This window comes from Rattus norvegicus, chromosome 11, assembly GCF_036323735.1.
Source record: "Rattus norvegicus strain BN/NHsdMcwi chromosome 11, GRCr8, whole genome shotgun sequence".
NCBI classification, from domain to species: Eukaryota; Metazoa; Chordata; class Mammalia; order Rodentia; family Muridae; genus Rattus; species Rattus norvegicus.
In genome coordinates, this window is record NC_086029.1 from 40,397,749 (window position 1) to 40,425,716 (window position 27,968).

General features: G+C 44.4%; 2 long non-coding RNA genes across 3 annotated transcripts; one reads left to right on the forward strand and one right to left on the reverse strand.

Moving 5' to 3' along the window:
• Positions 1–25,002, forward strand: LOC134480966 (uncharacterized). Of its 2 annotated transcripts, XR_010056038.1 has the most exons (3): positions 1–938; positions 22,884–22,966; positions 24,885–25,002. It is a non-coding gene; the product is annotated as an uncharacterized LOC134480966 (long non-coding RNA). The 2 variants fall into 2 exon arrangements; XR_010056037.1 differs by lacking the exon at positions 1–938 and having other exon boundaries at positions 20,440–22,966.
• LOC102554346 (uncharacterized) lies at positions 24,774–27,935 on the reverse strand. Its single transcript, XR_358121.5, has 3 exons — positions 27,664–27,935; positions 26,384–26,550; positions 24,774–25,282 (listed from the first exon to the last, which is right to left on the reverse strand). It is a non-coding gene; the product is annotated as an uncharacterized LOC102554346 (long non-coding RNA).
• Between the last annotated feature and the right edge of the window lie 33 nt (positions 27,936–27,968).

Genomic DNA, 27,968 nt, shown 5'->3' on the forward strand with positions numbered 1-27,968 from the left:
TTTCCTTTGAATGCTTTCTTATTTCAGTCATAAAGTGAATAAGTGAGTGGAAGTTTTGGGGATTTTCCATAGGAAATGACCTTCACAAAATGTTTCCCTTTTTGTCATTCTTTTGGGACATCATTTTCTTCCAAATGGCCCTTGAACGCTCACAGTGCCCTTAGAAAGTGTGAGAAAGAAAATGCCATTCTTATTTTCAAGGACTTTGGACTTACGGACTTCAGAATGTGATATAATAGAAAGAGTGTAGACTTTGGAACCAGACGGAGCATTGAAATCTGCCTTCCATACTTTAAGAGCTCGGTTCTTTGAGACTTCCTAAACAATGATCCTAACTGTAACACAGAACTCACCCCCATGTCCTTCATGGATGTGGTAATTCAAACCACAATATAACAGAAAGATCTCTGTCTCAGAGCCTTATCCACAAGACATGTCCCACGAGTGGTATTCCTTCCATTTGGCTCCCCCTCTGTGGTCACAGTGTTTTAACCTACCCATGAGGCATTGCGGTCACTGTGAGTGAGAGCCAAGTGGGGAAGACAGACGGGAAGAGCCAGTCCTCGACATGGCTAGTGTGGCCGTTTATCCACCAGAAGGCACGGTGCAGCGATGTTCACAAATGTGCAAACTCTGCATTATCGTCAGGCTAAGTTAGGTTTTGAAATACATTCATTCGAGGGCCAGCTGGTGGTACAAGCCGGTGAGAACCAACCACACAAAGTTATCCTCTGAGTTCTATACATGCACCACACACACACACACACACACACACACACACACACACACACACACACACACACACACCCTGGGGAAAGGAGGAGGCATGGAAACCTGGGGACAAGCTTAGGATCCCAGAGCTCTGCTGAACAGGCACCCTGCGGTACTGGCAAGTTCCCGGGAAGGTGAAAGCTTGCTCCTGCCACAGGAGGAGGAAGGTAGGTGCAGCTTCCTGGCACGTGCTCATCTGCTGCTGCAGACTGCAGTTACCGGAGGCCATGCCTATGTGATTCTGCCTGCTACAGACTTCTCCTAGCCGTGTCTCTTTATTGAATTCTAGCGAATTGCACAATCCCGGCTTGCTCGTCTTTGTTAGGATTTCCTTCCCTTTATCTCTAGCAGGAAAAGTCTTATCCCCTGGGATTTCCTCTGTGACTTAAACAAAGCCAAACAAGAAAAAAAAAAAAAAAAACAGCCACGATAATTTAATGAACTTTCTAAAGACCTCTTTATGATTGAACTCCACCCCCCACCTCCCCACCCTAACTCCCCCAACCCCTCAAAAGACATGGCCTCTCTATGTAGCCCTGGCTGTCCTGAAACTTGTTCTGTGGCCCAGGCTGGCCTTGAACTCTTGGAGAGCCACTGCCTCTGCCTCACAAAGGCAGATTAAAGGCCTGTGGCATTATTGGCCAACTTCTATTTTCATTCTTAAATGCTCATTCCTAGTTTTTTTTTCCTTCTCCTGGGGTTTTTGAATAATTTAAAACAAATGTGAAGTTTTGTGTATATCTTCTCCCTAAACCTCTCCAAAAATAATTGTGTGTGTGAGTGTATATATATATATATATATATATATATATATATATATATATATGTGTGTGTGTGTGTGTGTGTGTGTGTGTGTGTGTGTGTGTTATCAGTGAATAATATATAATTCATACTTCAGCATGCATCTGTCCACAGATATTTTTGTACACTGTACATTTATGACCTAAGAAAATCATTGGACCTCTGCTGCCCCCAGCACCCAGCAGGAGACTGTTTTAGAATACAGCAGGCTGGGTTAGTCACAAGGGATTTACCTCTTAGAACTCTGGAGGCCGAGGTTCAAAATCAAGGCTCCGGTACCTGGGGAGGGGAGGCTCTTGCTGCTTCCTCCCTGGAAGATGCAAGGTACAGAGGCTGAGAGACAGAAAAAGAGAAGGAAAGTGTGTGTGTGTGTGTGTGTGTGTGTGTGTGTGTGAGAGAGAGAGAGAGAGAGAGTTTGTGTATGTATGTGTGTGTGAGAGAGAAACACAGAGAGACACACAGAGACAGAGAACTGAGAGAGACAGACTCAGAAAACCTGTCACCATAAATTATAGGGTGTAGCTATAAGTAGCGTTATTTAAGGAAATCAAATAAAAGTACTTTCAGGATCTTTGGGGCTCAACGATTCTGGGAAGCCAAGTAGGCTATGGGAAGCCCAGTCTCCAAGTCAAGAATTAGAGCTCCTTAAACTAAGACAAAATCAGGATCTGATAACCAAGATTCTAAAGGGTCAGAGGTCAGTAACAGACTCGGTGACACCTAGGTGGAGACAGAAATGATGTCAGAAGTCCATAAGCCTAATCTTAAAAATGTACATTTTGCTACCTTGGAAAAGTAACAATACCCAAGTGTCATCTAGGCCCTGCTGTGTTTTCTTTGGCTTTGCCACCTCAGTCTATAGGAAACAGCTACTGGGAAGGCAGTCTCTGAGTAACAGCAATTACAGGAACGAACAAGTCCAATACCACCCTTGCCCAGAGGCAGTGTATCCTGAGTCAGAGGGCCTTGGTCTTAACCGCAAGTTAAAAACTTAAAAACCTTTTAAAACTTAACGCTCATACTACTTTTATAATATCAAGCCCCCCAACTAAAAAAATTCCAATTTGTACACATTTATAACTCATGCCAGATAGCTGCATATCCCATAGGGGTTTACACTATAGATGTTGATTTAGGTAGGGAACTTGTTTTTAAGCCATACAACCCAAGGGTCAGAGTTTTATACCAGACAGTAAAACGCATTCTCATCCTTACAGATGCCAAGAAACCTAAAAGAAAATCCGCATTGTAATTCTATGTAGGATGCACGAGCAACATTGTATCCCAGCTAAGCACTGACTCAAAGGTCAGTAGGTCAAGGTAAATGAAAAAACAACATTGTATCCCAGCTGAGCACTGACTCAAAGGTCAGTAGGTCAAGGTAAATGAAAAAGTCACAGCTAGATGCTTCGCTGGGCCAATTATAATCATCACACATCGTCAAAAGCCAATGAGAAACAGCTGAAGAGGTCTTCATTTCTACGTGAGGAGACAGACTCAGAGAGGTCAGGTATTCGTCACAAGTGCTAGGGGTGGGTATCAGAACCAGTACTGAAGTCACATGGATCCAGGCTTCATAACCCACTGTCCATTTCTGTACGGTTACAGAGGCCAGTCAGAGCTTAGCACTGGGAGAAGAGTCTAGAAGTTGTTGTTCTAGTCATCTTCTGGCTAGCAGGCATGGAGGGCGCCTTGGGATTTGTATCCAAAATGTTTCACTCGTAGAACTATCCAGAGAGCTAGCAAAGACGCCAGAATGAAAATGGAGTCTCTTCTACCCACCTATCAAAAAAGTAAAGGACCAGCAGGTTTTGAAGGAAAGTTTCTTAGGACTATTTGCCTGGTGGTGACATCGAAAAAGACTGGTAGGCTCGCCAGCTTTGTCTAGAGGCCAGCACAGCTACACACTAATGGAACTTCTGTAAGGACATCTGTCTCCAAACTGTGCATTCAGTCTGTGCCTCACTCTACCCTAGATGGTAACCACCTGACCAAGAATTACTGCTTCAAAATATCCAATGCAACACTCTCCATGTTTGTCTTTAAAACCTTCCCCTTCCCCTGATTGCTTTAAAAACTGTATCATATAGCACTCTACTATAGTATGAATCTACTGTTTCCAAAGTAAATATCAACATTCCTTTGAAAAATTCCCTGGACACTGTTGAGGCTGACATATCTGATATAATTTATACATCTATGGCTTATATAACTTCTCCAACGAAAGACAGGTATGTACCTTAAAAATAAAACATTATTTATCAAAATTCCCTAAATTTTTGAATTAATATAGAGGCAGAAATTTGTTCACTAAATAGTCTTTGACCATGACATTTAACACACCACATGCAAACAGAAACACACGCATATACATCTATTTAAGTTAACTAAAATTTTTTTGTGTAAAATATTCTTTTAGTAAAGTGAGTTCGTAGTAAAGCTCAAGAATATAGATTTTTTAGACATTTTTATTTGAAACTATTTAAAATTCTCAAGTGAGATTCAAGGCCAAATGGCCTTTGGAACTGCCTGAAGAAGCCCTAACAATGCAATGGGATACCTGGCACGTGCTTTCAAAGGTCGCGTATTGACCGTTCAGACCTTGCTTGCTGTTGTCTGTGAGCTCTCTGGTGATTCTAGTCAGAATCAGGACGGAGCATCACTGACCCAAAGGATAAGTAACACCTACAGGGTGGCGAGTCACTGTGGAAAGGGCTCCATTACACAGGCTCAAAGCCAACCCCTGACCTGCTGGATCCCCTAGAACGTTCTTTCTTGGACCTCTTTCTTCAAATGCTCTCTCTTTGCTTTGGTTCTACTGTTTCTAAAGACAGGAGCTGCTAAAGGCTTCTGCGTTCTCACTCCTTAGCCCATCTCAGACCAGCTTCCACAGTTCCCATTCTCCAGAAACAGCTGATAATATACACGGATCTGTAAGGTACGGATAATAGATGCATATCGAGACCTCCCTGGTGTCTTCTGGAACCATTAGCAACACTGGTCTGTTTACTGCCTCACTGCTGAGGAATTGATAGGATGGTATTGCTGAATGGTATTCAGAGACGAACACACCCAATAGCTCTTACATTAATTGTTATTGGAGAAACTGATTGGAAATGTCAACATGAGATCAAAGAGAGAGAGCAGAGTTACTTTGCACAGCAGTGGAGCTCGCTGGGCCAGAGCCCTGACTATTGTTCTGCCTACCTTCCCCTCAGAATCTGGGTAGGGTTACACAGATCCCCAGTGTCTCTGAGAAGCTTGGAAACCATCCATCTGCCTGTAGGCTTGATCTGTTCCACACATAGCACTAGATATGGCTCATACCTTAGGAAGCTTCCAGACTTTATAAACATTACACCTATCTATGCTAAAACAAATCACAGCTTTTGGTTTTCCAGGCATCCTATATACTGTGTACCTTTGTGTATATGACTCTGTCATAGGCAGTTACGAGGGCTTTATCCAGTACTCTAAGCACAGTCATTCTTTTTTTTTTTTTTTTTATTAACTTGAGTATTTCTTATATACATTTCGAGTGTTATTCCCTTTCCCGGTTTCCGGGCAAACATCCCCCTCCCCCCTCCCCTTCCTTATGGGTGTTCCCCTCCCAACCCTCCCCCCATTGCCGCCCTCCCCCCAACAGTCTAGTTCACTGGGGGTTCAGTCTTAGCAGGACCCAGGGCTTCCCCTTCCACTGGTGCTCTTACTAGGATATTCATTGCTATCTATGAGGTCAGAGTCCAGGGTCAGTCCATGTATAGTCTTTAGGTAGTGGCTTAGTCCCTGGAAGCTCTGGTTGCTTGGCATTGTTGTACATATGGGGTCTCGAGCCCCTTCAAGCTCTTCCAGTTCTTTCTCTGATTCCTTCAACGGGGGTCCTATTCTCAGTTCAGTGGTTTACTGCTGGCATTCGCCTCTGTATTTGCTGTATTCTGGCTGTGTCTCTCAGGAGCGATCTACATCTGGCTCCTGTCAGTCTGCACTTCTTTGCTTCATCCATCTTGTCTAATTGGGTGGCTGTATATGTAAGGGCCATATGTGGGGCAGACTCTGAATGGGTGTTCCTTCAGTCTCTGTTTTAATTTTTGCCTCTCTATTCCCTGCCACGGGTATTCTTATCCCCCCCCCTTTTTTTTTTGGTTCTTTTTTTCGGAGCTGGGGACCGAACCCAGGGCCTTGCGCTTCCTAGGTAAGCGCTCTACCACTGAGCTAAATCCCCAGCCCCTCTTATTCCCCTTTTAAAGAAGGAGTGAAGCATTCACATTTTGATCATCCGTCTTGAGTTTCATTTGTTCTAGGCATCTAGGGTAATTCAAGCATTTGGGCTAATAGCCACTTATCAATGAGTGCATACCATGTGTGTTTTTCTGTGATTGGGTTACCTCACTCAGGATGATATTTTCCAGTTCCAACCATTTGCCTACGAATTTCATAAAGTCATTGTTTTTGATAGCTGAGTAATATTCCATTGTGTAGATGTACCACATTTTCTGTATCCATTCCTCTGTTGAAGGGCATCTGGGTTCTTTCCAGCTTCTGGCTATTATAAATAAGGCTGCTATGAACATAGTGGAGCACGTGTCTTTTTTATATGTTGGGGCATCTTTTGGGTATATGCCCAAGAGAGGTTATAGCTGGATCCTCAGGCAGTTCAATGTCCAATTTTCTGAGGAACTTCCAGACTGATTTCTAGAATGGTTGTACCAGTCTGCAATCCCACCAACAATGGAGGAGTGTTCCTCTTTCTCCGCATCCTTGCCAGCATCTGCTGTCATCTGAGTTTTTGATCTTAGCCATTCTCACTGGTGTGAGGTGAAATCTCAGGGTTGTTTTGATTTGCATTTCCCTTATGACTAAAGATGTTGAACATTTCTTTAGGTGTTTCTCAGCCATTCAGCATTCCTCAGCTGTGAGTTCTTTGTTTAGCTCTGAACCCCATTTTTTAATAGGGTTATTTATCTCCCTGCAGTCTAACTTCTTGAGTTCTTTGTATATTTTGGATATAAGGCCTCTATCTGTTATAGGATTGGTAAAGATCTTTTCCCAATCTGTTGGTTGCCGTTTTGTCCTAACCACAGTGTCCTTTGCCTTACAGAAGCTTTGCAGTTTTATGAGATCCCATTTGTCGATTCTTGATCTTAGAGCATGAGCCATTGGTGTTTTGTTCAGGAAAATTTTTCCAGTGCCCATGTGTTCCAGATGCTTCCCTAGTTTTTCTTCTATTAGTTTGAGTGTGTCTGGTTTGATGTGGAGGTCCTTGATCCACTTGGACTTAAGCTTTGTACAGGGTGATAAGCATGGATCGATCTGCATTCTTCTACATGTTGACCTCCAGTTGAACCAGCACCATTTGCTGAAAATGCTATCTTTTTTCCATGTGATGGTTTTGGCTCCTTTGTCAAAAATCAAGTGCCCATAGGTGTGTGGGTTCATTTCTGGGTCTTGAATTCTGTTCCATTGGTCTATCTGTCTGTCTCTGTACCAATACCATGCAGTTTTTATCACTATTGCTCAAGCACAGTCATTCTTACCCCATGTGATGATACATTAGGACACAGGAGCAGGGGACTTCATATTCCTTGTACATGTAATCTAACAGCTGAGTGCCATGTAAGATTCCATACTCCTAACCAATGATGTCCAATGTGTAAATGAAACGTATCTCTTAACCTACAAAAGCACACACACACACACACACACACACACACACACACACACACACACACACACAATGACTTAGCATTGTATATATTATTGAACCAATAAATCTTTACTAGCAACCAATCAAGTCACAAACACTGGAAATGCAGAGGAAAGAAGACAGAAAAGCTCTGTGTCCTCCCAGATGCAGTAAGAACACAGACAAATACCCTACCATCAAGTAAAGTGACAAGATAATTCAGATGGGCAGATAATCTCTGCTATAGGAATATACAACAGGGTAAGGCCATCGGAGGGATGGTGGGTAGGTGTGCCCCATGTCCTACCGGCTCCTCCTGGCTACTGTTCCCAGGCGGCCTCACAGCATATTATTTATTGGAAACACAGATTCTCAGGAACCACTCTTCACAGACACACTGTGTATTTTTAACAAAGTCCAGAGATTGATGCACACATCAAAAACAGAGAGACAGAGAGCAACTTCCTGTTGGTGGCAGCCAAGACTCATTCCTTCTCTTCCCTAAGCCATTGCACCATGCACACTAAATACGAGTGCATGAAGGGAAACTATAGACCTTACATCTGAAAATATATTATTTCAATATAGGTATGATATAGTCAATGTAAATTCAATATAAATATATTGTTTCAATATAACTGTGCTGGGACCTAAATAAAGCTTTGACACTCCAGTTGAAACCTTAATTCCCATGAGAAGAGTTAGAAATGGGGCCAACTGTAACCTTTAACAGTCGACTGGGGCTCCTTGTATGTGACTGATGGCTTAGCCTGAAAGTACCCATCTGTAAAAACCTCGTGGGCTGTGTCTCTTTTGAGTTCCCTGCCTCTCACTGTGTGATCCTCCCAATCACCTCTGAACTTTGCCAGTCGGATGGTGATTGGTACACGTGAGCCCTTGACCTCTGGCCAGAATCCTGACTCCAAATAAACTTCTTACCTGTACGACTTCCATAATCTGTGCTGTTGAGTCATCAGTAACAGAAGACGGACTCAAGGTGTATTTGCAGAAACATCGTCACTTAAAGACAGTGTTTTTCACTGTGTCAATGATGTCATCACGGTTAGGGCTAGGGTTGCTGATCCAACATGATGTATCTATTCATAGCTCTGACTGAAAACGCCACAGAGGGAATAATAATACTGTAAATAAAAATACCATATAGAAAGAACTTTAATTCACTGCAAAAATACAGTACATAAAAATATAACAGTAATGTAAATTTTCTCTAACGTACAATGTCCACTGTAAGTCCCATGTAATTACTTAATTAAATGACTGTGCTTGAGTTCTGAAGAGCAGATTCCCAATTGTTCACATCGCCTCAGAAAAAGCCACCCAACTTTATTTATGTGCACATAACTGTCCCCCCGCCCCCAGGAGAATTGTCCCTTAGCAATTAGCATTCAAATTTATCTTGCTTGCCTTAAAAACCTACTACATCAAGTACGTCAGTTGAGATTCGTTGGCATTTTTCCTACTGAAAACATTTATGAAATTAGAAACAACCTGATATTCCTCTGCCTTATACTTCCCAGCCTTCTCTCCTCTTGGAGGTCTTTTACAGAAAGCTCAGACTCAAGAGAGGAACCAAGAGAAGGACCTAGGTACTGCTATGGTGTGATCTTGCATGTTCTTCAAACGGCTTAGTTCCCACAGGGACAACATTAGGAGACTGGAGAAGCTTCAGGAAGGGAGGCTATGGCCCGCAAAGGGATGATGGATTCTGCTCTCTTTGCCTTTTGATTCCTGGCCCTGAGAGGGGTTATTTTGCTTCTCTGTGCTTGTACTATGTTGAGATGCATCATTAAAGGAGCACCAGGGCTTCTAAAGCCAAACCTCCACATTGCTGACGCCTCTCCTCCAATAATCCTGAATTATTAGTTATTAAGATCTACATTCCATCTTTGATACCTTAAACTCAATTGGGGAAGCCCTGGCACCACTCGTCCCTGGCTCTTTTACTGCTCAATATTCCCTCTCCCCTGTGTGGTGGTTCTTCCTCTTCCTCTCTCCCCTGCATTCCTTGCCTGGGAACCTCAAGTTCTCCCTCTGTCTCCCTGCCCAGCCATTGGCCAAGGCAACTTTACCAGTTAGAGCCAACTGGGGGGCAGGGACCCCTTACATGTAGATGTGCAAATTCCTGTGTAATTTGGGAATCTAAGTAACAAAATATAAGCAATAAAACAAATCCACAATATTCTTTTATTTCATTTTTTATTGGATATTTTATTTATTTACATTTCAAATGTCATTCCCTTTCCCAGTTTCCCCTCAGGAAACTCCCTATCCCATCCTCCCTCCCCCTGCCTCCATGAGGGTGCTCTCCCATCCAAACACCCACCTCTGGCATTCCCCTACACTGGGGCATTAAGCCTTCCCAGGACCAAGGGCCTGTCTTCCCATTAATGTCCAACAAAGCCATCCTCTGCTATATATGCGGCTAGAGCCATGGGTTCCTCCATGTGTACTCTTTGGTTGGCTAGAGTAGTTTTTATTAAAAGGAAAGAAAGAGAAAGTCTTAACAGTCAGTCAGATCTTTCGCATCACCAGTGGGGACATATGTGGGTACAGTTACTGGGGAAAGCAGAGAAGCATTGTTTTGTTTGTTTGTTTGTTTTTTGATGATGAATGTGCATATACTGGGCATTCTAGATTTGCATCTGTTGCTCTGACAAGTCCTCTAACAAGAAGCAACACAATGGAAAAGGGGTTTCTTTGTCTTACAGTTCCAAATTACAGTCCATCATTTTAGGAGAAAAAATCAAGGCAGAAACTAAGTCAACTGGTTGTATCGCATCCACAGTTAAGAACACAGATATGGTAAATGCTCCCTTGCTTTTTGCTCTGTGCTTAGACATTCCCAGCCTAGGGAATGTTGCCACCCACAGTGGGCTGAGTTTTCCCTACCTTAATTAGCAATACTTCACAGACAAGCCCTCAGGCCAACCCAATCAACACAATTCCTCATTAACAACCTCTTCTCTTGTGATTCTCGATTGTGTCCATTTGACAGTTAAAACTACCCAGTATGTCAGGTGACCTATAAATTCTACTCTTAAGAATATGAAGATAAGTAAAGAGAGAGTTCTAGCACAATTCAGTAACAGGCAAGACCTGGAAAGAAATCAAATGCCCATCAATAGGAAAGTGATATAAAGCACCATTTAGTAACCAGACAATGGGATATTAATTACTTTTAATCAAGTACTGTAAGACTTACAAATGGATGAACCTTACTAAGTGGGAAGAACCAAGTGCCAAGGGATTGTCTGTAATACTACCCTTTGAATGAAAGTAAAACCAAACAGGTACAGTGTACACCGCAGGTAGCATTTTGGTCAATGACAGGCCAAACGTGATAATAGAAATGAAAACTTTGAGGTTGGGGATTTAGCTCAGTGGTAGAGCGCTTGCCTAGCAAGCGGAAGGCCCTGGGTTCGGTCCCCAGCTCCGAAAAAAAGAAAAAAGAAAAAAAAAAGAAATGAAAACTTCCTATTACCTAATGATAATATAGACATTCTAATGTTGTCACTCGCCGGTCGGTGCTGTTAGCAGTGTAAAAAACCCAGTATGTGCAATAGTACGGAGTACACAGAGTGTGCACTCACGTATAGTGTATAATACTTAATAGCAGTGATCCATTACTGTGTAACTGGCTTTTATATGTGTAGCATAGTGCTCTTATTTATATCTTTGCTATTTTCCTTGTTGCTAATTCTACTTAGAGAGAAAGAAACGCTTCCTGTAAAACCACAAACATTCCCTGCCTGATAGCAGACCTGCCTGTCTTCCTACCTTGTATCTCTTGGTGATAATCAAGAAGCCACACCAAGTAATAACTCTTCACTACCTAGGTTTGAGTAAGTACTATTTAGTGTGCTCGCACAATGACAAAATCACGTAGCCCCTCAATCCTTGGAGCATATCATTGTGATGGGGTAAAAGAATGTATGTTTTAGAAACACAGAGATAAACATTTTAGAAAAGTATTGTTGGATCGAATAGTAATAGTGTCTTAAGCTGATTATTATCAGATGTACTTCTTGTGCGCTTGATTTCAGTTTAGGTTGATGGTTAACCAACCTCCAAGCTGACCCCAGTGACCCCTAGTCATCCTGTTTACGACTTAGCGCAGTACCTTCCCACTTTGATTACGATGGAGTTTCATGACACATGGGATGTTACCCTGTAACTTTTGACTGTAGATTTTTATACAAAGCTCTATGGGCTCTGCCTTCCTCTGTCTTAGACCTTCACTGCTTCAGGAGCGGAAGCCAGGGCATTATCATGTGCGTGCTGCAGTGGCTGTGGAGTAACCTGGGGATAGTGTCTTAATCAACCTTTTCTTGCTGTGAAAAAACACCATGGCCAAGGCAACTCTTATAAAGGAAAGTATTTAATGGGGGCTTGCTAATAGTTTGGAGGTTTAATTCATTGTCATCATGGTGGTATGGACTCAGATGTGTTGCTGGAGAGTAGCCGAGAGTTCTACATCTGAGCCACAGAGGCAGCAGGGAAGAGAAGAGGGAGAGGGAGGGGACAGAGGAAGAGGGAGAGGAGGAGAAGAGATAGAGGAGGAGGAGGAAGAGGAGGAGGAGGAAGAGGAGGGGGGAAGAAGGAAGAGGGTGAGGGAGGTAGAATGGAGGGGAGGAGAGGAGGAGGAGGGAAGGGACAGGGAGGGAGGGAGAGAGTGAAGGAAGGAGAAGAGGGAGAGGGAGGGAGATAGGGAGACTGGGCTTGGCTTGAGCTCAAGGCCCACCCCCCAATGACAGATTTCTTACAACAAGGCCACACCACTTAAGTAGTGCCACTCCCTCAAGACCCAGCATTGACCCAGCATATATGAGCCTAGGTGGACCATTCTTACTCAAACTACTTAAAACACACTGTGGAAGGGGAACCTGAAACTTCCTACTGTCAAAAAGCAGAATGCAAACTGTGAAAGCCATTTGAGAAAAGACCCAGAGCCTTAACTTCTTTATTGTTATCTTTTAAATGGTGTTAAGGTCTTATCATCTTCAGATTTTCCTTACTGAGTTTAAAATGATGAAAGCGTTTAACTGTGGATTAATTATTGACATGCAACAAGTGTCTCTTTTCTATTTACATTTTATGTGGGCTATATCCTGAAACATTGTATCATTTCTTGGAAGTGTGGGGAGAGTTCCAGTCAGGAGATGACTTTTTGATCTGTCTTGGCAAAAAGAAGGTGAGGGATAGTTTTGGCTGTAATTCTTTAAGGGTTAGAAGGCAGCAAAGCAGACGGGTGCATTTCTCTTTTCCTGTGTTTGTCCTTTGTGGAGCTTCTAGAAGAAATATTTTCATAGCTTTTCTCACATTAGGCAAACTTTTTAACCTTTATCTCTTTAAATACTTTTCCTTCTCATTTCCTTGGCAACTCCAAAGACCTGTATGGTGGACTTCTCCCATTTGCCTCACAAGAGAGTGACTGCCTCCTCATTGTTCCTGCCTTTAAAATCAGTTTCATTTCGGATCATTTCTATTGCAGCATCTCCAAATTAATCCTTCCTTCCCTAGTGCCTAGTGTGCTGTTAATTTCCTCCAATATTTTAAGCAGTTCATTGTAAATGGACAGGTTTGACACTCCATGAATAAATATTCTTGAACCTCACTGAGATAGTTAAGAACGTTTGTTAATCCTTTCGAGCCTCTGGGCCTCACAGAGTAGGAGCAGCGCAATCTCTCAGAGCTGACTTGTCTGATTTCTAAATCAACATCCTGACTGCTCTACAGTCTGCACTGTCAGGAGGGTTTCCTCTCTGGCAAGAAGATGCTTCAACCATTTCCAGCTCTGTGGGACTCAGGATCTGTTTCCTCTGCCTTTTTGTTAAATATGCGCAATTCTTTCCCCATCTGCCAGCATTTTCCCCCAAATGCATGTGCAGACCAACCGTAAAGAGCTAGGCTGCAGAACTCTGCAGCTTCCTGGAGTAAGTGGTTTCTCTCCCTTCTGCCTCATTTCCATCCTGTCTCTCTCCCCGTCCCTCCCATTTCCCTGCTCCTTTACTTTGTCTTATGCGAATTCTAGCTATCTTGGTTTTGCCAAGGAGCTCTAAGTACTACAGCTCAACCACTTGGTTCTGCCTGGGAATTCTGTCTGTGCGATAGACAGCCAATGCTCACAAGACGTATCCCTTGTGGATTTCTTCTTTTCGGGGAACACTGCCCCATGTCCCCAGACTCCAAGATGTAAAAGACATTATAATTTTGCATTCCTTTTTTAAAAGTCTTTGCCTGTTTGTTTGTGGTAGAGCGGGAAGTCTTATTCCTGTTCCTGCCATCTTGGGCAGGAGTAAAGATCTAGATATTTCTACAGTGCCTCCTTCACTTTTAAAATTGGCGAGGGTGTGATTCATCTCATCCTTTCTTCACTGGCACATTTGTCTCACAAATCTTGCGTAATTCTAGTTCTGAACAGGAAGGAAACAAGCTGCACCTGCATGACTCTCTTCCCTGGGGAATGAAAGGACACATACCTGACATTTCTAGAATCCCCTATCATTGAATTCTATCTGTGTGATTGATATTATTTCTTTCAAGGCGATACAGAGCTCCACATCTCCTTTTGCTTTTTGAATGCCTCTTGCAACTACTCCCAATATTATCTGATTGAAACAAAGACTTTACCTGGACGAATATTCCAGATCAGCAGCCAAGACACAGACATTCATATTAGTCAGAGTTGGAACTGAGTGTTGGCTCAACTGCTAAGTAAACATAATATTCCTTGAGCTCTTACTACCTGAGCAGTGCATTGTGGGATTTTACCTGGGTGGTTTCATTTGATTCTCATAATTATATTATTTAATGTGAAATTAGTGTCATTAAGGCCTTAATAGAGAAAGCTACTTCAGGAGCCTAGTTTTAACCGTGACATTGCCTCTTTCTAGGTTTTTATTAATAGGACATTTTTCAATTTCTCTGAATCTTGAAATCCACTCCCCTCCCTCCTGGACTGGTAATGGTAATATCTTCCCTCTGGGCATGTGAGGACTGTAAAAGAAAAAAATTACACCAAGCACTCAGCATGACTGTTGGTACAGAGAAGGCCTTAATCAAAGCTAGCCAATGGGCCGGGGTGGTAGCCCAGGTATTTAGGTGTCTGCACTGTGTGCGCGAAGCTCTGGGTTTGATTCTCAGTCCTGCATAAATCCTCATGGCACATATCCACTATCCTAGCAGTTGACGGTAGGCAGAGGTGGGAGAACCCAGTGTACAAGATCAGACCTGCTATAGAGTCATTTGAGGCGAGCCTGAGATGTAGGAGACCCTGTCTCAAAAGAAAAAAAAGTGACTGCTCGATTTATTTATTTTTATTTCTGCAAAACGTTCAGAATGAAGAGGATATCCCAATAGAGACATTCTGGGATGTGTTAAAGGGGGTTTGAGGATGCACCCTGCTCCCTATCCCCCATTAATGTAGCTCAGCCATATAATTACGAATCTTAGGAATGGATGAGTAACTTTGCTCCAGGCGATGGCCCCGCATGGGCCGCTCCTGGTCAGTGACGGAATGTTGGAGCTGTCTAGCAACCTCGTTCATGGAGCCGTGGGCGTTCTCTTGGTTCTGTCTTAGGCTCGTGGATTTTCTGCTGGTGTTTGTGAAGCTTCATTAGACTGCCCAGTTCTTGTCTCCTGGACTGAAGTCAGACCTGGCACAAAAGTCTTCCTACTCCATCTCATACAGACATTCTCCCTGACTGTCCTGGGCAATCTCATCCTGGTGTTTGCCTTTCGAAGAACCTGAGTTAGTCATACCATGTGTTCTTGTTCAGTCTACCCTGGTGATTACTGATCACAAGTGCAAAAGACTAGGACTTTTCCTGGTCCTAATTGTAGAGAAATGATGATCACCTCTGCTCCCCTTGGATGCTGCTCTGAACTCCATAAGCTCCTTTGGGCTTTGTCCGATGTCCCCTTTTACTTTCCCATCTTTGGGATTGTGAATACCAACCAGGAAGTTGCCTCATATATGTTTGCACTCTCTGGAGTATTGATAACCATTCAAAAGCTCCTTCATGCTATTCGTATATAGAATGAAGTTTTTCCTTTTGTGATTTTTTTTTCTTACTATTTCATATTGAACACATCTTTCCCTGCATGTGGATAGTCATTCCAAGTGATCTTGGACAAATCGTCTCATGTCTCGGCCACTCAAACTTCTCATTATGAAGCAGGGCTAGATACACACATTGTTTTGATGATTGTGAAGTATTGCATGGGGACTGCCTACCTCTGTACTGAGTATTCAGCAAATGCTTATTTAGACAGCTCAAAATGTAAGGCAATTCCTGACTAATGAGTTACTTAGATTGAAATGTTCACAGGTAGGATGCAGCCTCACACACGTTGGTGTTAATAAATGGTGAGGTAAGATTTGGACTCAGGTCTTCTGGCCCAAGAGTACACCTTCACATTATAAAGTGAGGCATTTCTTGGCCTTAATCTACTCAGGCTGCTTTTTAAAAATACCATAAACATAAGCAGTGTGGCTTATAAATATCAGAATTTCTGGAGGCTTGGACATCAAGGCTATGACAGATATAGGTCTGATCAAGACCTAGTTTTTAGTCACAGAATAACGGACTGGGTGCATTTGTAAAGAAATGAAATTGATTTGGCTCAATGTTGTGGAGGCTTGGAAGTCCAAGACCCAGGGGTCCTGGGTCTGCCTCGGGATCCATACCACAGGACGATGAATCCCAGTCGCAAGCTCCAGCCACTCCTAACAGAACCTGGACCATCATGGCTTCCATGTCATGATGGGTTATCTGCCCTAAATAAACCTTCCTCTCTTAAGTTATTTCTTATTAGGTTGGCCACAGCTATGAGAAAAGTAGCTAGTGCCCAGACCAACGGGCAGTCTTGGGCAGGAGTCCCACGGGAGGCAGGCTTTCAATGGGAACTTGGAGACTATGTCTTGTGGTGTAGTCCCCAACCATGGCCAAGGGAGCATGATGTTTACGTTCTGGCCTAAGTGCCTCCCAGGGAGAAATAACATCTTGGACATTTCTAATTTGGCATACACAGGGAAGGGGAGGGCAGGCAACTTCCATAGATGATCAGTCTTTAAAAGGAATGCAGCAGATGCTGAAGCCATGCGTTTTACTCTCTATCCTGAAAGCTCTCATTCAATAAGATCTCCCAGGGAGTGTTCTATTAGTGCTCATTACCCCACTACTTAATTCTTCATGATTTGATTCTATCTCAGAGCCAGAAAAGTGGGGTCTGGTGGGGGTCTGGTCTCTGATAATACCTTTACTTTTAATTTGTCAAAAGTAAAATCCTCTTTTCCACTATTACAAAGCTAACACTTGGTGCTGTTCCAAATGCTCTCTGTTCTATCTCATTCAGTATTTGTGGTGACTCCGTTGTAATAAGAACCAGGTTGGCTCTTATTAGTGGCCAACAAAGCAAGCCCAAGTGGCAGGGAGTGGAGCCAGCACGCAAACTGCTGGGTTCTAAAGTCCATGCGTGCCGTCACTATCTTGAGATGGCTCTCTGTAGGGACAAAAGTCCCTCTAAAAGCAGCCTGCAGTGAGCTGTGTGCCCTGTGCCTTCCCATCATTGGACTACTAAGTATCCAAGGCTACTGAACACTTGCTCTCTGAACTTGCTGACTTAGTAGTAGGAAGTCCAACTTCACACCCTCCTGTTTCCCCTTCCGTGACATCCCTGGATTGCTCGAGGTGACTCCAAGCTGGACTCCACCTGGATCAGGGGATGTCATTGTTGATCATTGCAGTAAGACGGATTAGAATACCCTCTTTGTTAAGGAATTGGTCCAACTTTAGAAGGGATGGTGCATCACAGGGCACACACAGTAATAGCCAGGAGTGTCAATCAGTGTGACAGGACAACGAACGAGCGTTGAAACTGGATTGAAACTGGTGGCATCGAGTTCAGTTATCCGTATTTATTTACAGGATCCTTATACAGGGTGCCCAGGGCAGGAACAGGCTACTGGCCAATGAGTTTGAAGAACGGCACAGCACCTGCCGTGATCCTTTTGATTGACAAGTCCACCTTTCCATTTGGGATGATTCCTTTTAAATCTACTTTAGAAGGTGGTGTAGCAATGGACACAAAACCTATGAAAATGGTTTGTAAATTAGTAAGTGGGAAAGAGATGTATTCAGAGGGTTGAATAGGATACAGCTCCTTCTGGCTGTTTGCACTTTTTAACAACATCGCTCTGTCCCCTTACAAATGACAATGAATTATATATTCTTATTCTCAGCAGCATACTTAAAAATAGAAATTTAATAAGAATTTTACCCGTGAGTGACATTTCTTCTAAAAGCTATGCTAGTTCAGCAACAACTATGAATTTTTTTTTCTGTCATCTCTCTTCTACTTACCATCTAGTGTCATGTACAATGCTGGCCCATAATTCATCCCTAAGGTCTTAGCCAATAGGACATTTTCTGAAGTTCTAATAATAAATTTAACTTGATGCTTTTAGAATTAATTTAAAGATGTTCCTTTGACTTTTGTAAAATTTTCAGATTTTTCTTTTTGGTATATAAAGATATCTCCTTTAACTAAATGAGATTTAATGTCTCATCTTTCTGTTGGCTCGTTTTATCTACAAGGATTTAACATGCATCTAATTTTAAAATGTTACCCACAGAGCAGTTGGCGTGACCTGTCAATTATGATGTGGGTCTTCATTAGTTATTCTGTTCTCTGATTCGTCAAAAAGGGATGAGAGTTTGAAGTGTCAGTATAGAAGGAGCCATACGATTTCTCACGCTCTCCCAGGGTTTGCATGGAGCTAGAATCCATGAGTTTGTTTTGAAGGACTGCAACTTCCACTTCCCCTTTCCCCTCTCTGGCAGCTGTCCCATATCTCAAAAGAGTCACTTCCTGAAACTTAGTCAGAGTATTTTTACTGACATCTCTGCATTCCTCTCCGTGATCTACTTATCCTGAAGAGGAAGTAGCAACCTGTAAGTCAATAATAACAGTCTCCATAGCTCCACAGTCAGGTCCATGTATCCGGCCCTCTCTTTCTGTCATTACCATTACACGGTTGTTCCCTGCTGCTCGCTGACTGACTTCCACTTCACAATCACAGGCTGAGTGTCTCCAGCATTTGCACCGCAACACACGATGCCACACTGCCACACACTGCAGTGACTTAAACGTTTGTCCCTCCCAGTCACAGAGGATGGAATTCTAAGGGAAGGGTTAAGCATGGCTGGTTCTAGTGGGAGCTCTTCCTTCTCTGCCTTCCTGCCATAGAGTAAGGGAGTTTCCCAGGGATGTGTTACAAAGGCATTGACCCTAGTCACAAGGGTTATCCTTATCGCCTACTAACCTCCTGTAGATTCCTCGTGCCTCTGTGGTCATCAGATGGGGGTTAGAAATCAAAAAATTGATCTTGCTGTGCTAAAAACTCCATCCAGTCCATTATTTTCCTAATAGTCCTTGCACTCCTGTTCATCCCGGAATGTATCAGAAAAATATGGGAGGCTTGAGATTAAGCCGTGAGTTTATAGGACCTACAGGTCAACACACTAGCCTATTGTAACAGAAACTCCCTTGTAGAAGTTCAGAAGAATGGGGATTTCTTTCCTTGCCTAGAGAGGAAACTCTGAAATCACAATGGGGCATCTGTTCATGGCAGCCTCTGAGGACCTGAGCTGCATCTACGTGTCCTGTCCTGCTGACCTAAGACTCTGTGATGTTTAAACTTTTGACTGAAAGGACTCCTCCTTCTGTCTGTCTTTCGGGGGAAGGAAAGTCACGAACCCACCAGAGATGAATGCGAAAGGTGGTTCTGTGCAGTAGGGACTCCACTGAGAAGGCCTGGCCAGGGTTTCCCTCATCCCTCTCACAGCGACTCTGAACTTGCTGCCTCTGAAGTCTGACTTAGAGACATCAGTGGTGATTCAGCTTTCAGAGGCACCTACATACAAAGTTGCAGAAGCATTGAGAACACTGGGAGATGGATAATTTACAACAAGACCATTGCCAACAAGCTTCATTGTATCAATAGTCCTGTAGTGTATCAAACAGCACTGTCTACCCACTATTTTATCTGCCTCCTGAGGTAAAAGTGGTTGCATGCAAAGCCAGATGCCAGTAGACAGAGTCAAAGCGGAATGTGAGCAGAATGATTTCAATGGCTGTCTTAGTTAGGGTTTCTATTGCTATGAAGAGACACCAAGACCATGGCAACTCTTATAAAGAAAAAAAACATTTAACTAGGCCTGGTGCACACTTTTAGAGGTTTAGTCCATTATCACCATGCCCAGAAGCATGGCAGTGTGCAGGCAGACACACTGGATGTGTTGGAGAAGGAGGGAGAGCTCTAGATCCTGCCACTGTACTGATTATTTGAAACCTCAAATAAACCCCCATGACACATTTTCTCCAATGAGTCCACACCAACAAGGTTACAACTCCTAATGCCACTTCTTAAGTATTCAAGAATATGAGCCTACCAGGTTCATTCTTATTTAAACCAATGATGCAAACCATGGCAATCTGTATTCCTGTCATCCTAGGTAAGAGTGCCGGGATCAAATATTATGTCTATGGCTACACATCTTCAACCTTGGGCAGTGCACAGGATTGTTGCTTCTACCTTTGGCTTTTATTTCTTGTCTTCACGTGTTAACTTCTCTTCCCCACAGCTACCTTTCTTGTTTAGTTGTGTTAACATATCCACTGCACTTTCTTTTTTTTTTTTAAGATTTATTTATTATATATGAGTACACTGTAGATGTCTTCAGACACACCAGAAAAGGGCATCAGATCTCATTAAAGATGGTTGTGAGCCAGCCAGAATACAGCAAATACAGAGGCGAATACCAGCAGCATACCACTGAACTGAGAATAGGACCCCCGTTGAAGGAATCAGAGAAAGAACTGGAAGAGCTTGAAGGGGATCGAGACCCCATATGTACAACAATGCCAAGCAACCAGAGCTTCCAGGGACTAAGCCACTAACTAAGGACTATACATGGACTGACCCTGGACTCTGACCTCATAGGTAGCAATGAATATCCTAGTACGAGCACCAGTGGAAGGGGAAGCCCTGGGTCCTGCTAAGACTGAACCCCCAGTGAACTAGACTGTTGGGGGGAGGGCGGCAATGGGGGGAGGGTTGGGAGGGGAACACCCATAAGGAAGGGGAGGGGGGAGGGGGATGTTTGCCCGGATACCGGGAAAGGGAATAACACTTGAAATGTATATAAGAAATACTCAAGTTAATAAAAAAAAAAAAAAAAAAGATGGTTGTGAGCCACCATGTGGTTGCTGGGATTTGAACTCAGGACCTCTGGAAGAGCAGTCGGAGCTCTTAACCACTGAGCCATCTCTCCAGCCCTCCACTGCACTTTCATTCGACTGTTGGCCATCAATCGGTCAGGGAACTAGGAAGAACCAGTTGAGACCACTCCCAGAGATGAGGACAGAGCACACTGAGGAGGGGGCGTGCATCCTAATGTGAGAGATATGCAAAACAGGACATTTTGTATCAGCACCCCTAAAATGATGTTCCTTTGACTACAACTTTAGGTGAAGGTGACCTGGAAGGAATTGAGGGTTTTAAGAAAGGAATGTAGCCATACCCGTGGCACAGTGGGGAAGCAGCTCAGCTGATAATGTCACATGCTACGGTACACAAACAACTGATGGGGAGCCCATGCATCCTTAGGTGTGCCACTGGGAACACAGGGCAGGACGGAGGTCGGAGGAACAGAAGTGGAGTGGCCAGCAGTGCAAACTAGCCACTTGCAATTAATCCAACTCTCTGTGTCTCTGTGACAAAGACATCTCTCCTCTGTTATCACAGATCTTACCTATAGATTTTTAAATCTCCGAGGGTAATCATTTCTTTACTGAAAGTATTTCTTACCTGTCGAATTCCATTCCAGGAAACAGGCTGTTGTGATGGCATCTGTACTCACGACTCTTTTCTTCTCTAGGATTACAGCACTTCTCACTCACTGTCGCCCTTCCAAAGTACAAGTACTCTTTTACCTGGAACACAGTCTGTCAAGGATGTATATTTTCAGTTTCCTTCCAGGTTGGGTGCTAATGATAGATCAGTGAAATGATCCTACCCACCTATCTTGGGGGTTACTTACTAGAGAACCCCAGAACAGCTGTACAACCGAAAGGCATGACTGCGTCTCTACAGCTGCACAGACGGAGTCCTAGCCTTCGGTGAACGTTCTACGCTTTAGCATCTAAGACTACAGACGACTAGGGCAGAATCACAGATGGCTGGCAGAAAGGTGCAAAAAGTGAGTTGTTGACATCTCAGAGGAGGAACTAATGAAGCCCTGGCCTTTCTTCTCTGAGAGAACATCATTAGGTCTTATCACGAGGGTCGCTGATGGGTAATCACAGCTGTTCTGATAAAGACAAGCACCGTCCCGTTATGTCTACGCTGAGGAGGTACCCCGCATAGCAGGGGCTCATGCAAGAGACCAGGATTTGATGCTAGAGACTTTGCTGGGTTAGAATGGAGAGGCATGTCCTGTGCTGACTTTCTAATAGCAAAGTGGCTTGGTTTTCCGCATGACCTTCTAAGGGAGGTCATTTCAGGAGAAGAAATAGTGGCCACTCCACTGTTAGATTAGATCCAGTCATGTTTTCCTCAGGGCAGGACCAGGTTTGAGACAATGGGGAGAGTGACAAATTCTGCCGACGACGTCTCTATCCCACTACAGCCTTCTGCTGGATTTTGGAAGTGCTTATGTTTCCTGTCTTTGAGCCACTTTGGATGTCGTTAAATCTCAGTATCACCAGGTTCACACCTTCAGTCCTTGTCACACAGAGTTTTTTTCTGCTCTAATACCCCGCCTCCCTTCCCTTTGTCTGCTATCTATGCTTCTGGGGGAAAATGAGCAAGGGTATTACTTTGTAGCCCAGATTGAATTCAAATTCATGACTCTCTATGCTCTGTGCTTACAGGTGTGTGCTACCAGTCCTGGCCTCTGCCTTCTCTCTTCACTGGAGGCTACCTTTTCCTCACCTTCTTTCTCTTTCCTGTTCTCCAGTAAACACTGCTCCCTAGGAAATAAAATCTGCATTTTACACACACACACACACACACACACACACACACACACACACACACACACACACACGTAGTTTCAAATGAAGAATAGGGGCCATGGTTTCAGTTCTTCATCACTTTTTTTTTTCTTTTTTCTTTTTTTTTTTTTCGGAGCTGGGGACCGAACCCAGGGCCTTGCGCTTGCTAGGCAAGCGCTCTACCACTGAGCCAAATCCCCAACCCCTCTTCATCACTTTTGAGAGACGTATTAAATGGCAACGTTCCTGGAGGTAGGAGTCTGTTTTATCTCAGCATCCCCTACTTGTAGTTCAAAGCCTAGATTTGGCACCCGTCCAGAGATTTTGCTGCTGGAATTAGTGGACAGTTATTTACAGAAGCACAGCACCAGAGCATGACAGAGGATGCCCTGGGCCAGCGTTAGAGGGACTGTAAGGTGTCCTAGGAAGTAAGACACGGAGCTGAGTGTGAATGAGAAGTAACTGTGACTCTGTAGCTCTCCCCAGAAGGAAGAAGAAGAAAACGGAGGACCCACCTATCATCTGACGAATGCTATGTTTTGTCCAGATATGGTGCCACGTTGTCACTCACAGTCACCACGTGCTGCTTCCTGGAAGGATTTGGGTTTTTCATCTTGACAGCCATGCCAGGTACTCTGTCCCCAGAAGAGAGAACGATGGCGAATATTTCTAGATTTCTTCGAAAAATCTCTTCTCGGCAGCGGCTCGGAGTTATTTAAAATGCGTTTCAGCGTAAACGACACAATCTTGTTTTTGCGATAAAGCCGCTATAATGTCTGAAAAGAGAATGAAGACAAGAAACGCTTGAAAACAAGAGTATTGTTTTTGGAATAATGCGCATGCGCAGCGCTGCGCAAGCTTGGTGATGCATGGACCGGAGGTGTGCGCATAGAAAGCTTTGCCACCGCTTTGCATAAGTCAAGGAGCGTAAGTGATCAACAGGGTGGGATGTCCCTGCTTCATGGGTACATCTTCCTGGGGACTGCAAACCACAGCTATGAGGCAAAGAAGCATCATGTGGGACAGTAGCATAGAATCTTTATGTTCTGCACCAGGCTGATTTTCTCAATTGATTGTCAACATCAGTTGATAATAATCACATTTCCTTCCTACAGTCTCAGTCTCTCTCTCTCTCTCTCTCTCTCTCTCTCTCTCTCTGTGGGGGGGCAGGCGGGCACGCGCATTTGTAGGGGATTGTCTTAGGGTTTTACTGCTATGAACAGACACCATGATCAAGGCAACCCATATAAGGACAACGTTTAATTGGGGACGGCTTACAGTTTCAGAGGTTCACTCCATTATCATCAAGGCAGGGACATGCCAGTGCCCAGGCAGGCATGGTGCAGGCAGAGCCGAGAGTTTTACATCTTCATCTGAAGGCTGCTAGTGGAAAACTAACTTCCAGGTAGCTAGGAAGACAGTCTTAAAGCCCATACCCACAGTGACACACTTACTTCAACAAGGTCCCACCTCCTAATAGTGCTACTCCCTAGGCCAAGCATGTAGAAACCATCACAGGGATGTATGTGTGTGAATTCATTCACGTGTCTATGCACATGTACCCCATGCATTTGCATGTGGGGGCCCAGGTCAATCCTGGTGTCTTATATAATTCTCAACCTTATTTTGTTTTTGAGACAGGGTTTCACTGAACCTAAAGTTTATTGGTTTGGCTCAGCTGGCTAGCTATAGAGATTCCCCCCTCCCCACACCTCTGAGCTCCAGGGATACCCCCCCACCTCCGTCCCCCATCTCTGTTTTTCCAGTGCTGGGATTACAGGGTGTGGACTGGCTTTGACATCAAGTCTTCACACCTGCATCTTCCCAGCAGCCTGCCCATCACCTTGAAGGTTCTTTTCCCTTTAAAAATCTCATGAGAAAAAAACCAACTTGAGCAATCTTTTTTTATTAATATTTTAAGGAACAAATAATGCAAAAGATCCCAAGGAGATCCTTAAAAGCCGACAGATGAAACCCCCTCAGAAGAGCATAGGAAACTGTGCACGCTTCAATTTGTAAACATGTTCAGTGCGGGGGGGGGGGCGGGGAGAAAAACTGGAGTACAGTGAATAATCGGCAATTGGGGGCAATGCCCATGTTTTCTTGACTTAGTAGCTAATACGCTATGCTAATTCAGGACGTCCAGAAGGCGGAGTCAGTCCACATAGCCCTTTGTGAATATGCCGATGGTCAGACTGTAGAGAAAGACGCCCTCCTCCTCCCCCTCCCCCTCCTCCCCCTCCCCCTCCTCCCCCTCCCCCCCCTCCCCCTCCTCCCCCTCCCCCTCCTCTCCCTCCTCCTCCTCCTCCTCCTTCTTCAAGTGGTTTTGATTCAAAGCAAGGAACACTGAAAATTATTGTCTTTTCCCTTCATCCAGCCTACACACATTCTCTTTCTACCCTCTCAACTTTAGAATAATTTAAACAACACACATCTGAAAGATCTCTCATCAGCCAAGGGAAGAAATCCAGCTCCAGGTATAGCGCATTATCCTTCCCATTGGCTTGGTTTTGTTTTATTATTAATCATGTTTTTTCCCCCCTGCTAGGTGGCAAACTTCAAGTTCGAACTTAAGAGTTTCTCAACCGTGACCCGAAGGCCACCCACATCAATGTTAAAAGTGCTGATCCCTGTGCCGCTCAGTCCTGTGGAATTAGAATCTCAGTCCAGAGTCTGCACTTTCAAGTCCTGTAGATCTCAGTCGCTGTCATTTGAGTTGCTCCTCACAGTCCTGGCAATCTCAAATCTCCGGATGCCTTGGTAGGAAAGTTCCGTCTGGCTGATCAGAATAGAGGCCATTGTGATCCTGTGAGAAAACGTTGAAATCTTGGTGTGGAGGGGAGAAGAATGCTCCAGAGAAAGACTGCATAGGTGTTGTTCTGTGTGAGTCGGAGAATCGTCTACGATAGCTGCCATTTTAGTTTTGAATGAGTGAATCTGATCAGCCTACAGAAACCAAAGTAAAATAATAAATAGAAAAGGGGTAGATCATAAAATTGACTACTTAGCACATCCAGTAGAAATAGGCTGGGAAGGATCTTCAAGACAGATCTCTGGAATTCCCCGTCAAGGGTCCCAGGCAGAGTGTACCCTCAAGTGAGGCTCCCAGGTAAAAGGACAAGCAACGTTTCAGATGTGGCATAATCAAATATGGCTCTGATCTCATCAAGTAGAACCTGACTAAGGAATTTGGAGCAGTGAGCAGGAGTTCCCAGTTGAGCCTTCTCCCTATGATTGTGACTCCCACGGCTGAACTCTTGACTTCTCTTTTCCCCTGTAGATCTTTGAATAGCATGGGATCTCTATTGGAAACAGCTCACTTTCTAGCTCCTCTCATGGATACAATGTTTGTACTCTTTGGTCTCTGTACTGGCTGGTTTCCTGTGTCAACTTGACACATGCTAGAGTTATCACAGAGAAAGGAGCCTCCCTTGAGGAAATGCCTCCATGAGATCCAGCTGTAAGGCACATTTTCTCAATTAGTGATCAAGTGGGGAGGGCCCAGCCTACTGTGTGCCCTGGGCGGGTAGTCCTGGGTTCTATAAGAAGGCAGGCTGAGCAAGCCAGGGGAAGCAATCCAGTAAGCAGCATCCCTCCATGGCTTCTGCATCAGTTCCTGCGTCCAAGTTCCTGCCCTGTGTGAGTTCCTGTCCTGACTTCCTTTGCTGATGAACAGCAAGGTGGAAGTGTGAGCTGAATAAACTCTTTCCTCCCCAACTTGCTTCTTATTCATGGTGTTTTATTGTGGCAATAGAAGCCCGGACTAAGACAGTCTGTTTTGCCGTTTTTCTTCCCATTTTGTCAAATAGTTGGGGTGGGCAGCCCATGCTAAAATACGTGTTCTTAGAGGACAAGTCAAGATAAACATGCTTAAGTAAAGTAATTATATAAAGTAATTTTTCCAAATAATGTACTGGAGAGGTGTGGAAAGCAGGCAGATTATACTTTGTCTCGGAACGGAAGTAGAGTGGATGATGCCTCAGAACTCTCGAATGTCTGTCAGAGCCCTCATCAACCCACACCCCTCATTTCTCGCTGATTACCTACATAATGATTTCAGGATCCGGAAGCCACCTGCCCCCATGTCTGGATCCCCTCACGGCCTGTTGGATCACACTCCTCTCAGCCAAGCCCTGGTTTTAGCTCTGCTTCCTCAGGAAGCCTTTGGGTTGTCACTCACACGGCCACCCACGACACTTAGGCCCGATTCTCACCTGTTTTGGAGGTAATTGAGTGTTCTTAAGTCACAACAGTTTATGCACTGAACAGATGTAGTCATGTCAATGATATTACTACTGGGTAGCAACCCCTTGCCTGGAGCCCCTGGCCTGTCATGTGTGTTTAAGGAGTACATTGCATTTTGGGGCTACCCATTTTTCTGCATCTTTCCACTAGAACTCAAAGCCAGCAACACGATTTCTTTCCAGAAATCCTACCAGGGCTACACGTCTCAGGGGCTACAGGCCTCTGGGGTGGTAATTCCTTCCTCATTTCTAATCAGGTCAGTCAGCCCAGCACACCCCTTCTCCAGACTGATAAGCCTTGTGGAGAGTGCATGCAGCCTTGCAGAAAGACACTGCCTTGAACCGTGAACATAATAAAAAAAATAAAAACGAACAATTGGACAAGCATTCAAATAAGTAGCTGAGGATAAAAGCAGGGGCAGGACTTGAGGAACGATGGCTGACATCAACAGGACATTGAACCGGCGTTCATGGTTCCTGGTGGTACAGCATAGAAGGACAGAAGTAGGCTACCAGATGCTTAGTACATTATTCCGGATGTAAAGGCCGGTACAATGTGTTTGCTTGTTGGTGAATACAGCTAGTAAATAAGAGTGCAGATTATTCAGGCAACTGTGAAGGGCACAGGAATTACTCTCAAAGCAGTGTCGGGCTGAGTACAAGCAGCGAAAGGATTTGATCAGGGAAGCATGCATATTAAAGGGTTATAATGAGCAAAGCACAGTCCAGGTTACATACATGCCTTGTGGTTTTCGAGGAAGGGCCTCATCGGACACAAACAACTTGAAGGGGAGTTAGTGATCATTTAGAAGGGCAACAGCCTTCTCCTCTCAGAATCTGCTCCTAAAAGTCCTGCCTAGCTTCAGACAGATGTTGACACACCCTTTTCGGCAAGTTCAAACACTTGGTTCTCACGCTCCTACAGGAAAGCAGCACAGGAGCTTAGCTGAACCGAACTTCCGAGGTTTCTGGAGGTTGTGGGGCAGAAGACCCTAACCTAATCTGTTGTGTGTGGGTGGCGAGAACAACAACTCAGGGGTCGTGGAGACGTCAGGTTTTTCTTTTTTTTTTTCTTTTTTTTACCTTCAGCAGGTTAGAGGAGGTGGTCTCCCGGGACGTGTAACCTTGCCACCAAAGGCAGAGGAGGTAGGGCACGCGGTTGGAGGCCTGGGCACACAGTACTTTGCTCCACAACGTTACACCGAGTTCGCCCAAGGCGAAATAGAGATCCTACCAGCGGAGGGCGTGGCCTGGAGCGGGGCGTGGCTCAGACACGGGCGTGGCCTGGAGCTCGGCGGGGCTTCAGCCAGGAGGCGGGGCCTGGGGCGGGGCGGGGCTTTAGCGCCGGGAGGCGCTGGCGGCGGTGGCGGAGTGGAGCGGAGCGCAGG